At 45.5% G+C, this 11,504-nt stretch overlaps 1 long non-coding RNA gene across 1 annotated transcript in view; it reads left to right on the top strand.

Annotated features, from left to right (window-relative positions):
- Positions 1 to 201: 201 nt before the first annotated feature.
- Positions 202 to 11,504, top strand: part of LOC109322323 — a 19,408-nt gene continuing 8,105 nt past the window's right edge. Inside the window, exon 1 of the long non-coding RNA XR_002104353.1 lies at positions 202 to 454. This is a non-coding gene — a long non-coding RNA (uncharacterized LOC109322323). The remainder of the gene's footprint in view (positions 455 to 11,504) is intronic.

The following is an 11,504-nucleotide window of genomic DNA, read 5'->3' as shown; positions in this document are numbered from 1 at the left end:
CAGCTCCAGCTGATTGAAGGGGGGGCGTAGAGCCCGAGCCCAGTGCTTATTGCTGATTTTCACAACGCTTGGTACCAAAACAGCTTCGGCTTTTGCCTCTTTGAAGTCACTTGGCGCTGTGAATTTTCCAATCAAGACCAGTGAAGGATGGAGCCGCGTCAGAGACTGAGCAGAGTTTGAAGATTACACAAGGAGGCTGATTAACATGCAAGCTCAGGTGTGGCAAAACTCTGCTCACATTTTTCATTAGTTCTAAGTAACGGATTAATGGATTAATTGACTCCATTCCTATATCGGCACTGGAGGTGAGACTCCTAATGGGTTGCCGCTCATCTACCGACTGACACGACCAGCCTTTCAAAAGGGCACCGGGTCCTAGAACAGAAAACAGAAAAATAAGGGAACTGTGAAGACTGGAAAAGGCTGAAGACTTCATAGGTGACCACGGCACAAGGTGATAACCTGCCTTCCCCGTCGTATTTTTACATCTGACTTATAGGATTGTGGCAAACAGACTTGCTAGCTGGATTCCTCAAAGCAAGGCTTATCAACGGCTATTTTGGAAGGATTTGTCTGCGATTTGGAGTCACAAAATGCAGGGGGGATTGTAGAAGCAATGTCAAAAAGGAGATCTGCAGAGGCGAGACGTGTGAGAGTTAGGGGTTGTATTGGAAAGTGCTGGCCGAGCTCCTGACGGAGAGCAGGTGCAGCTGAGGGGGAATATTGAGGACGGTTATTCTCCTTTGCTATTTGTCTGGTAGCGCAGCTCAGATTACAGGAAAACCTATTCACTCCCCAAATTCCAGTTGTGATTCTTGCCCTTTTTTGAGGGTCCCTTTGCTTGACCCCTGTGAGAGCAAAGTCAATGGTTTTCTGCCCATGGACAGGTCAGTGGTGATGTTTTCATTTCATTGATGGGCTGGCACCGCACCGGCCAGATTATCTGTGCATGAATAAAAGTATTGGTCATTTGCTGCATCCTTGATTATTGAAAAAAGGAAGTCCAGCAGCCCATCAGGGAAGGGGACCCATACCGTGGGACTAAAGTGGCCATTCGCACAGAGCGTCGACGGATAAAGTTTAATTGGTAAATAATCCATCGGTGCCGCTCATGGCCCGTAGTCGTAGTGGGCGACTCTAGGGTCACGCGGCCCTGTTTCGATGCAGGTTTTTCTCTCCCGTACTGGTGAGAGCAAGACTCTGAAACACAACTTGGGAAACTTAGAACAAGAGAGGAAAGATTAAACCTGACGGGCTGCAGCAGCACTGCAAAACGTGTAGCATCCACAGACTGAGACAGCAGGGAAAAAATAGTCTCTGTCCCTAATCTCTTCCACTCACCGCCCCCCGATGTGCAGCACGTAGCAAGAGCAGGCGGACTAATTTCAGAGAGAAGCGCGATTGCTAAGCTGGCTCTTTCCCTTCCACAATACACCATCTCCCGTTGAAAACAACCCCCTCTCCCTGTGTGAACGAATTCATTTGCTAAGCCCCCGTCAGGGATTTTCACACATTAAAAAATAGCGGGCTTTTTGCAGGTCATATATTTATGCATTAAAGCCTGGAGGGGAAAAGCTGGGTTTGAGCAGGTACATTCAGCTGCTGCAGCCTCGAAGTCACAAGCGGGAGGAAAGCTGCTTTGCACGGGGGGATGTATAATCTCCTTGCACAGCTGCAAAGACAGGAGTGGGACTATCACTTGTCAAAGAAGCTGGCGGGCCCCAGCCCCCTTTTTTTTTTTGCCGTGAGAATGTATTAATGGCAGCATCAAATCTCAGCTTTTAGTGGCTGTTGTTGTTCTGTTAATTTTAGGACCAGCTGCCAATGTGGAACTCGTCCTGCCTGTTTCCAAACAGTGCTTCGAGCTATAGCTGGGATTGCAAATGAAAGCAAAAGCAGAGGAAAGAAGAGTACTTGGGCTGGCTATAAAACTGAATAGGACTGGAGTGGGGTTTTATTAAATGTGACATGTATGAAACCTGCACAGGAGTAGCAACTCGCTTCTGTTTGGAGTGGTCCCCACCATGCCCAGTCTGATTTACAGCCGCTTTGGCTGCTGCATCCCGTGAAGGTAGATTTGGGGCTGGGATTTGTCTCCCGTTCTGCTTGGTACATTGCAATGGCCTAGGATTGAGCCTCCCTAGTGCTGAAGTGATGCAAATAATAAATGGCCTCTTATAACACCACCTGGTCTTACAGAGCACTACTTACCCTCAGTTTTCTGGGATTCACTAAAGGAAGGTGCCCTGTTTTGCCAAAGGAGGGACTTCAGGATCACATAACAAGGATGCAGCAGAGATGGGAAAAGCAGTCAGGTGTCCTAACATCCAATCTAGAGCTGAATTTATCAAACACACCACCTCTTTTTAGCAGCTGTAAAAATCCAAGTTGTGTCAGAGATATTAGCAGTAGTAGACATAAAAGCTAGGGACAGACATTACACAAAACCTGGTTTAAGGGATCAGAAACTGGTTTAAACCTGCCACAGAACAGATGTTCAGTGCACATAAACCAGGGCTGAAACTGGCTTGAGATAAACCTGGTTGAACGCAGTCTTGGACTTAACTGATTTGGCTCAAACTGATCCAATGTCTGTCCCAGACCAAACTGCCTTCAATTTGAGGGCCAGCGGCAGGATAATCCAGATCTCTCCACAACTGTCTATTCTTTGGTAATCCTGTTGCCCAGTGGATCCCCGACTCCTCTATGACCTTGACCTATGCTCTTCTTGCTCTACCTCACCTTCTGGTTCCTTTTGCACATCCTTTAGTGACTACCTTCTCTGGGCTGCCTCCCTCTTCTCTAACCACATAGCCAAAGTATTTTGACTTGCTTTTCAACTAATAGTGTAAAGATTCTTATGCCAATTTTCTCCAACATTCAGTTACCTGATTTTTTTTCCCTATTCCACATTTTTCAGGGAGCTAGATAGGCCAGGTTTATCAGAGACCTCGAAAAACTCCAGGTGGGGTGAATCTAGCACTGAAGTTTGAAGGTCTTACATGTTGTCTCACCTTGCCAAGAAGAGACAGGACTTGGTTGTAAAGAATATAAAGATGATTCTTACTGAAAATCAATAAGATGTAACCTGTGGTTTTCTCCAGTTCTCTAACTTCCAGGCTGACCAAGCCAACCTGGCCTGCCAACACAAGGTCTCTATTTTAAGTCTTGATCAGGGACCAGTGACTGCTATTGGCTGTTAAAAGTTGGCTTTTTATGTCAAAGAATAGACACTTCCTACTGAAGATCTGGGTAGAGTGGTTCAACAGGAATTGTCTACATTGATACTACCATAAACAGATGTGCAGCATGCTCTGGAGCAAACTCCGCCCTTCTTGCAATGGTAGGACTTTGTCTACACATGCGCTTTAATGTACATTAGCCTATTTTCATGCACATTAAAGCATCACATAAAAACCTGTGCTATTTACTTAATGCGAATGAAAATAGGCTAATGTGCATTAAGCGTCACTTAAAAAACATGCTCTTTAGTTAATAAACATTAAGACAGGTTAATGCACATTTTCCTAGTACCTCACAATGTGGTATTAGATTTAATGCACATTAACTAAAGTGCGTTAATGCATGTGTAGTTGCACCCAGAGTTGTACATCTGGATGGAACTGAGCCAGGTGTTTGCATACTGCTGCTCGATATTGCCATTATAATTGTGTAGCTTTAATCTGGTTCAGATACATTTTTTCCAAAATACCATTGTTTGGGGCCAATCAGGAGTTACAACCATAAACCACCCCTAACTACTTGCTAAGGTTGCAAGAGTATCACAGGTTATTCCAAAGAAAATAACCACAGACAGGGAGTAAACTCCCTGTTCAGTAAACATGATACTGGGGTGCACGCATGACTTGATCCTCATAAAAAATATCAGATGTATGTGATGAGTACAGGATGTGCCCAAAGGACGATCTTGGCCAGTTTGGAGGATTACAAGTATTCATTGAAATGACAGTAGCTTGAATGTACTTCATTGTTAAAGCAACCAAAGCTTAACACTTCGGAAGAGAATTGGGAACCTGTTTTTCAGCAAATCTCAAGCACCCTCCTACTGAAAATTCAGGCACTGTTAAGTTACCATAAATGGCAAAGCTGAAAATATAAGGCAAGTTAACTACAAGACACATTTGAAAGTGTGGGCTCAAGTGTTTGCTTCCAGAGATTCACATAGAAGTAACAAATCTATAGATACTAAGGCCAGGAAGGGATTGTTTAAATTCCTGGTCTGACCACTAGCCTATCACAGGCCATAAAATTTTACTGAGTTTCCCCATTCTGACTTAATAGCTTGTCTGTGACTAAACAATATTTTCCTGGAAAAATATTCAGCATTAATTTGAAGAGGGCAAGAGATAGGGAATCTACCACATCCTTTGGTAATTTGCTCCCGTGGCTAATCAACCTCACTAATGGTACCATAGAAAATGAGGGCTGGAAGGGAGCTCAGGAGGGCACATCTAGTCCAACCCCTGCTCCAAGCAGGACCAGCCCCAGCTCCATCATTCCAGCCAAGGCTTTGTCTACCTGGGTCTTAAGTACTTCCATGAATGCTTCGATACCAATACAAATGTATAGAAATATATAAAGGGCGGATGGAAGGTTTTGCCTCATTTAGCGGCCATTTGGGTCACTGCCACAAAAAAACCACAACAGACATGTGTGTGAAACAGAGGCCCTCAGAACTGGTCACAGTTTCAGCCACATCTTAACGGTGGTATTTACTTGTAGACCTTCTCTCATACCATTCACGTCTTGTAGACTAGCTTCCTTGCCAGCTAAAACAATGGTTTATAGAAGACAGTAATGATAGGGAAGTATTTGGGGTACAATGAAATGTCTTAATAACATTGATTAATGGGAAACAAAGAGGCAGAGCTAGCATCATGAGTAGCTAAATCACTACAGATCAGCACCAACAGCTTGGAAACCTCTATTGCAGCAATAACAGGAGTTCAAAGAATCGACCCCTGTACATCACTATACTGCTTGCTTAGCTGAAGACACACCTCACTTCACTGTGTAGCTTCCCTTGTTTCCAAGTCTCATGATTTTACCAAAACTCTAACAATTCGGGAGGTATCTCTCACCCACCTCATGCAAACACAATGAAAGGTGCTAGCACGCAAATTTTCCCTTTGTTAAAATGGCCACCATCTCCTATTACATGTATTCAAGTCCAGGCTATGACCCTGCAAAGTTCGCCCGTGCTTTGGGGGTGGAAGGCATCCTCCTACAGCTTCCAAAGCCAGATGAAACATTAGAAAACCCACAACTCTTGTTATTTTTAAAGCAATCTTAAGCCAAGCTCATGATGTTTGGTAAGATGCGATTCCGCTTTGGTTAAGGACGCTGGAAGAGGGCTCAGCAAAGAGCCACAAGAATGAGGATGGAGAATTGGGGAAAAACATGTCTTAAATTGAGAGGCTCCAGCAGGTCCAGCTGTTGAGTTTTGTTGACTTGACCACAGACTGCAAACGCCTCTGTGGGGAACAGAAATTGGGTAAGAATGGGTTCTTCAATCTAGAAGACAAAGGGTCAACAAGTTGCAAAGGAAGAAACTAAACACATTTTTATTAAAACAAGATGCAACTTTTGAACAGGGGACACTTCACCACTGGAACCACTTCCCAAAGGTTGTGGTGGATAATTTCCGTCAGCTGAAGTTTTAATGTTGAGATTGGCTGTTTTTGTAAAAGAGATGCTCTAGATTCAACAGGAATTCATTCAGAAAAGTCTCTGAGCCTGTGTTATGCGGGAGGTCAGACTGGGTGACCAGAATAGTCCCATCTGCCTTATGATGTATAAATTATATAATGATGGCAAAGGCACATAGATAGCGTCGCTTTCTTTGCATGTTTTTCTAGAGTAAGAGAAAAATAACGGTCATACCCCTGAAGCTTTTTGCTTATCCCCAGAGTATACTCATACCGCTTCCACCTTTGGCCCCCTCCAGCCCCTTGTCCTTCGACAGTTTGAAGGACAGAGCACACACGTATCAGCACATCTGTCTCTCCCCATTTCATGGGAACAGATTGGCATCTTTCAGACACCTGCTCAATCTCATTTTACACCAATTATGGAACTGGGATAATGCAAAACAGGGGGCTGTGACCCTTCCAGTGTCTGTGATTTCCTCATTCACAGATATAGGAGGGGAGACTCTTCTTATTCCATCCATTGATTAAACCTTTGTTGTTGGCAGCTAGTTAAATACCTCCTGAGAATTGCGCAGACTAAGCATTTCGTACTCAAACGAAATATTGAATAGCATCTTTCTTAGTAGCATTAATCAAGCTGATCTGTGTCTTCAGCCATCTGTACACAATGACGCTCTTTATGTTTCCCAGCTCTGGTCCAGCGCTCCCTGGGAGGGAAAGCTCCTGGAGACTGCCTTGGGAGCTGAAGTCATCTTGTAGCTTCCCAGCTTGGCGTGAGCGAATATGCCACTGTCATTTCATCGCTGCTTCACAGAGGATACGAGACCTAAATACACTGCCTGCTGGGGAACACAATCCATGCACCATGAACAAATGGGCAGTATAGCTCATTTCCTCCTGCAGAAACCCAAGATCCTAAGCAAAGCAATCTTGTCCCGAGGAGTCCCTGAAAGCTGCAGCTCTCTTCTGCCATCTTCAACCTACACACACCTTCCCTCTGTCAGGTGTTCAGTGCTGTCTCCTTCCACGGCACCAGATTTGGTTTCTGCTCTCTGCTCCCTTGCTCAGGAGACAGGAAGCTTTAGCTAAGGTATCCTGTTGGGTATGTGATAACGTAGGTGATCTAAGACCCCTGAGAGGCCAAGGGTTATCACAAGACTATTAGGATACAGGTTCAAGTCCTAAGGCCCTGAGATATTAGTGGGAATAGCAAAGAGAGTGCGGCTACACATGCATTAATGCACTTTTAGTTAATGTGCATAAAATCTAGTACCTCTGGGTGCCTATACACATGCAAGGAGGCTGTTCCAATAAGCTGTAATTACAGTGCGTTGGAGCAGTCTTGATTAATCGAGTCTGCTGGAGCATGGTAATTACCATACTCCAGCAGACTCTGCCATCCCGTGTATCAGTGTCCCCACACTGAAAAATGGTGGCAGGGGTGCTTTAACTAAAGTTCATGATGCTTTGGGCACTTTAATTAGAACGGGTCTCAGAACCACTCCAATTAAAGCAGCTCCCCCTTCCCCCCCCAACTCCTGGAGCACATCTATAAACACCTTCTATTATGAAGGCACATCAACACTTGTGCTTTAGTACACATTAGCTTCTTTTAACGTGCATTAAAGCATCACTAAAAAATATGCCATTTAGTTAATGTGCATTAATCACAGGGCACTTTAACACCTGCTCCTGGGGGTGGGGAGGAGATAGTGCTTTAATTAGAGTGGCTCCGAGAGTCACTCTAATTAAAGCGCTGCTGTGTCTTGTGTATCAGCATCCCCATGCTTGAAAATGGCAGCTTGAACTAACGCTTATTTGAGTATGTCGGAGCAGCCTTGGCGCTCATGTATAGGTAGGTGCCCATGCTCTTTAGTTAATACACATGAAACAAGCTAATGTGCATTTTCTTGCTACCTCACAATGGAGGTACTCAATTTAATGTGCATTAACTAAAGTGTGTTAATATGCATGTAGACATGCCCTCAGGTACTAGGAAAATGCACATTAGCCCAGATTAGTGCACATTAACTGAAGAGCATGGTTTTTAGTAACACTTCAATGCGCATTAGCAAGTGCATGGTTTTTTTAGTGATACTTTAATGCTCATTAAAATAGGCTAATGAGCATTAAAGTGCATGAGTAGATGAGCCCTCTTTATCTCAAATGGTAGAGGCTGGTGGCTTCTGAATGACCTGATTTCTAAGTACATTTAGGGATACTGCAAATATTAAAAAAATCTAAGTTCCACCCCAAAATCATGACTTTAATATAACATGATGAGAATAAAATAATAATCACAATATACTTGAGTTTGCCTTTGGTTTTGGGTACTTCAGGGCGCATTTTGAAGCTTTCCTCTGGAACCAGGTGTGCTAAAAACAAAATTTTTAATGGGAAAAGCGAAGGTGCTCTCCTCATCAGATGACTCCAAGAGCTGTGGCTTTAGGAAAAGCCTCCTACTGTATTTTTCAATGCTCCTGATCAGATCACAGGAGTCAGCAACGTTGTAGTGCCTGCTGTCCTGGGGTGTCATTTTGACAGTTATCAGTCTGCAGGGTTTGGTGTCCACAGTCTTGGCAAGAAAAGCACAATATTTTGTGGTCAATGTTAGTGTATGATTCGTCCCCACACTGCCATGCCCCTATACCTCAGTTCTGACCTGACCCCCATCCTTTCTTTGCTAAAGTTCTGGGTTTTCAAATGACAGCGATTGCTACTGTTGAGCTTTGAAGTGAGTGGAAGCAATGGGTTGGATTGACAGATGCAATCAAAGCTCAGGCAGACGTAGGAACTCCACATACTACAATACTGCACATACTCTTTCCAATTCTGGGTGATGCCAACTTGTATATCAGAAATACATGAACCATCTCCCTCCCACCCACCTATGCATACAGGGTCCTTCATTTAAGTGCACGACCTGGGGAAGCAAATGCAGGCTGTACATTTACCTAGCTCCAACTCTTGTTAATTTAAGAGCGAGAGGTGGCATTATATGGCTGCAAAGTGCTACAGCTGAGGAAAGACAAGGAGAGGAGCTTCAAAGCTGCAAGGGACTATCCTGGAGCAAGCTGCCTTGCAACAAGCTACAACGGGCAGAGCTCCAGGCAGCTAGTTAAGTTGTGACTGCAGGAGAAGGGGAGCAAGCTGATTACTGGGAAAAGAAGGGGAAAACCTTGCGTCCAGCTGAAAGCTCCTACAAGAGTGGAGGTCCTGGTGGGATCAGCCTAGTTTTTAGGCCAACAAAGGCAGTCTGGCCCTGAGCACTGAGAGAAGAGCCTCAATGAGTACAGGCAGCTGAAAGGAGCTCCAAAGACAAGGGCTGCAGGTTGCGAGCTGATAGGGAGTGGGTTGCAGGACAGAGACCCAGAGAGGACTAGTGGCAAGGCCCAGAGAGAAGCTCTTGGCCAAAGGGAGGGAGTGGTCAGGGGTGAGAGCTGCTGGCCCAGAAGAGACTAGAAATGGGTGGGGACCCTGGCTCCATGACAGTTTGGTTGACAGCAGATTGCAGGCTGCAAAAAGGGCATTAGAGAGAGGGTGAGCCCTGGAAGAGGGAAGTCAGTAGGGACACTAGAGAAAGACTGAGCCCCCAAAAAGGCAGCCAGTTGGGGATGCTACAGAGGGGGCGAGTCCTGGCAATAAAGACAACAAAGCTGGCTAATGCCTGGGATTTGGAGAAGCATCTCGCTCCAGGAGCTGGGTTATGAATACCGAGCCAGACCTAGGCAGCCCCATGATGAGCAGGGCAGCGGGGAGCACCTCCAAGCTGAGGGCAGCCTCCCAAAGTTATAGTCATCTTCCAGCAAAGTGAGCTAACAGGGTGGCACCCTGGGAAGAGCCAGTGTGAGGGGCAAGATTAGTGTGACCTCCAGAGGCACCACAGCTGTCCTCAAAAACAGGTCCTATTACACCCAGCACAGGCATCCACCTAACCCCCATGTACACAGTGCTCATTAACTACAGGAACAGCCCAAGCTAAGCTTTTCACACCTCATTAAGCTTCCCTAACTTATTTCCCAGGTGCCTTGTGCTTCTGTTAGTAGCCTTAAGATTTCCAGCTTCACAATTATGCAGTTAAATGGAGACTGGAGAACAATTATAGTGCAAAGAAGGGCCAAAAAGTTCCTGTGTACTTAAGAAACTGGTTCTCAACCTTTTTTTAGACATAAGACCCCCCCCATAGACTTGAGGCATCCCTCAGAAAAGGCCAGCCCTTCTCTGCCACTTGTTTTTTGACTACAGAAAAGCACTAGAGCAATTCTTCTGTTGCAAAGATCTCAGAAAGATCACAGGAACCAAAAATGCCTTTAACATGATGAATTCCTATGCAGCATCTTCTTACATTGCTTGCAGAAGGGTTTTTGTGCCCCAAAGCTTTCGAAGAACTTTTTTCCCAACTCTTTAGCTTGTCTAATAAAAGACATCACATCAACCCAAAGAAGCTTGCCTGCCTATGTCCTTAACCAACACAGCTACAACAAACAACCCTGGGTTCCTATTTACAGGGGTAGAGGCTGTAGCCAGGGTGGGCGAAGGACATAGGCAAGCAAGCTTCTCTGGGTAAATCGGATATCTTTTATTAGACCAACTCAAAAAGTTGGAAACATTCTTCTTTGTAAGCTTTGGGGAAGAAATACCCTTTGGCAGGCTGAGGAAGCGTTTGCAGTTGGTGTGCGCTCTTCCTGCAGGGAATGAATGAATAGTAAAGAAGTCAGAGGCTGGTATACATGCAAGAAAGCTAGTCAGGGAAGATGTAAATAGAAGTTCCTATTTGAAATTTCTGGGTTTATCTTGTGGATCATGTTAACAGTGCTAACATCTCATGATACCCCATGGAACCCTTGAAAGGCTCTCAAGGCACCGTGACTGAGAATCACTGATTTAAGAAGCTTATGCCCTTAACAACCAGTGGGCGCATCTACACATGCAATTATGTGGCTTAATAAACAGCCTGCACTGGAGTTTATTCCTCCTGGGTGCTGCATTTGCATGTGCACCCGGGACCACAGCATGTCGAGCCAGGGCAGAGCAGCCCCAGCTGTCAGGGGTCAACCTACCAGCCCGGGACTGCTCTACCCTGGCTCAACATGCAATGCAGGGGGGTGACTGGGGCATGAGGGTGCTTGAATGCAGAGCTAGCCAGCAGGCAGCCCCCACACTAAAGCACCCTCATGCCCCGGCCACCCGCATCAGCATCTACACTTGTGTTGTGGTGGGGTGAATAACTCCACCGTAGGATTTTTTGCAACTATCTAGTTGGTCTAATAAAAGATATTGCCTCTACCACAAGAGTTCTGACTGCTTCCGCTGTAGGGTAGTACTTGTGTCTGGCAATACTGTCCTATGGTGGAGTTAATTGCCTCCCTGCTTGCACAGATAATAGATTCATAGAGCTGGAAGGGACCTCAGGGGGCATTTAGTCAACGGCATGGACAGATGCAAGCTTTGCGGCTTCTAAACCATCTCAGACAAATGCCCGCCCAGCCTCTTCCCTAATGAAGAAGGTTCCACAACTTCCCTCGGCCAGTGGTTTTCAACCTTTTTTTATTTGCGGACCCCTTTGGAAATTTCTAATGGAGGTGCGGACCTTTGAATTGTAAATATGGGTAGTCACATACTTTTCACTGACCCTAGTCATAGTTTCATAGTTTCACAGCTGGTCGGGTTGGAAGGGACCTGAGCAGATCATCGAGTCCGACCCCCTGCCATGGCAGGAAAGAGTACTGGGGTCAAATGACCCCGACAAGGTGTACATCCAGCCTCCTCTTAAAGACCCCCAGGGTAGGAGCCAGCACCACTTCTCTTGGAAGTTGGTTCCAGACCCTAGCC

The sequence above is a fragment of the Crocodylus porosus genome, unplaced genomic scaffold (assembly GCF_001723895.1).
Source record: "Crocodylus porosus isolate Cpor-Errol unplaced genomic scaffold, CroPor_comp1, whole genome shotgun sequence".
Taxonomy (NCBI): domain Eukaryota; kingdom Metazoa; phylum Chordata; order Crocodylia; family Crocodylidae; genus Crocodylus; species Crocodylus porosus.
Note: the sequence above shows the minus strand (reverse complement) of the source record. Positions and strands in the feature narration are given on the sequence as shown.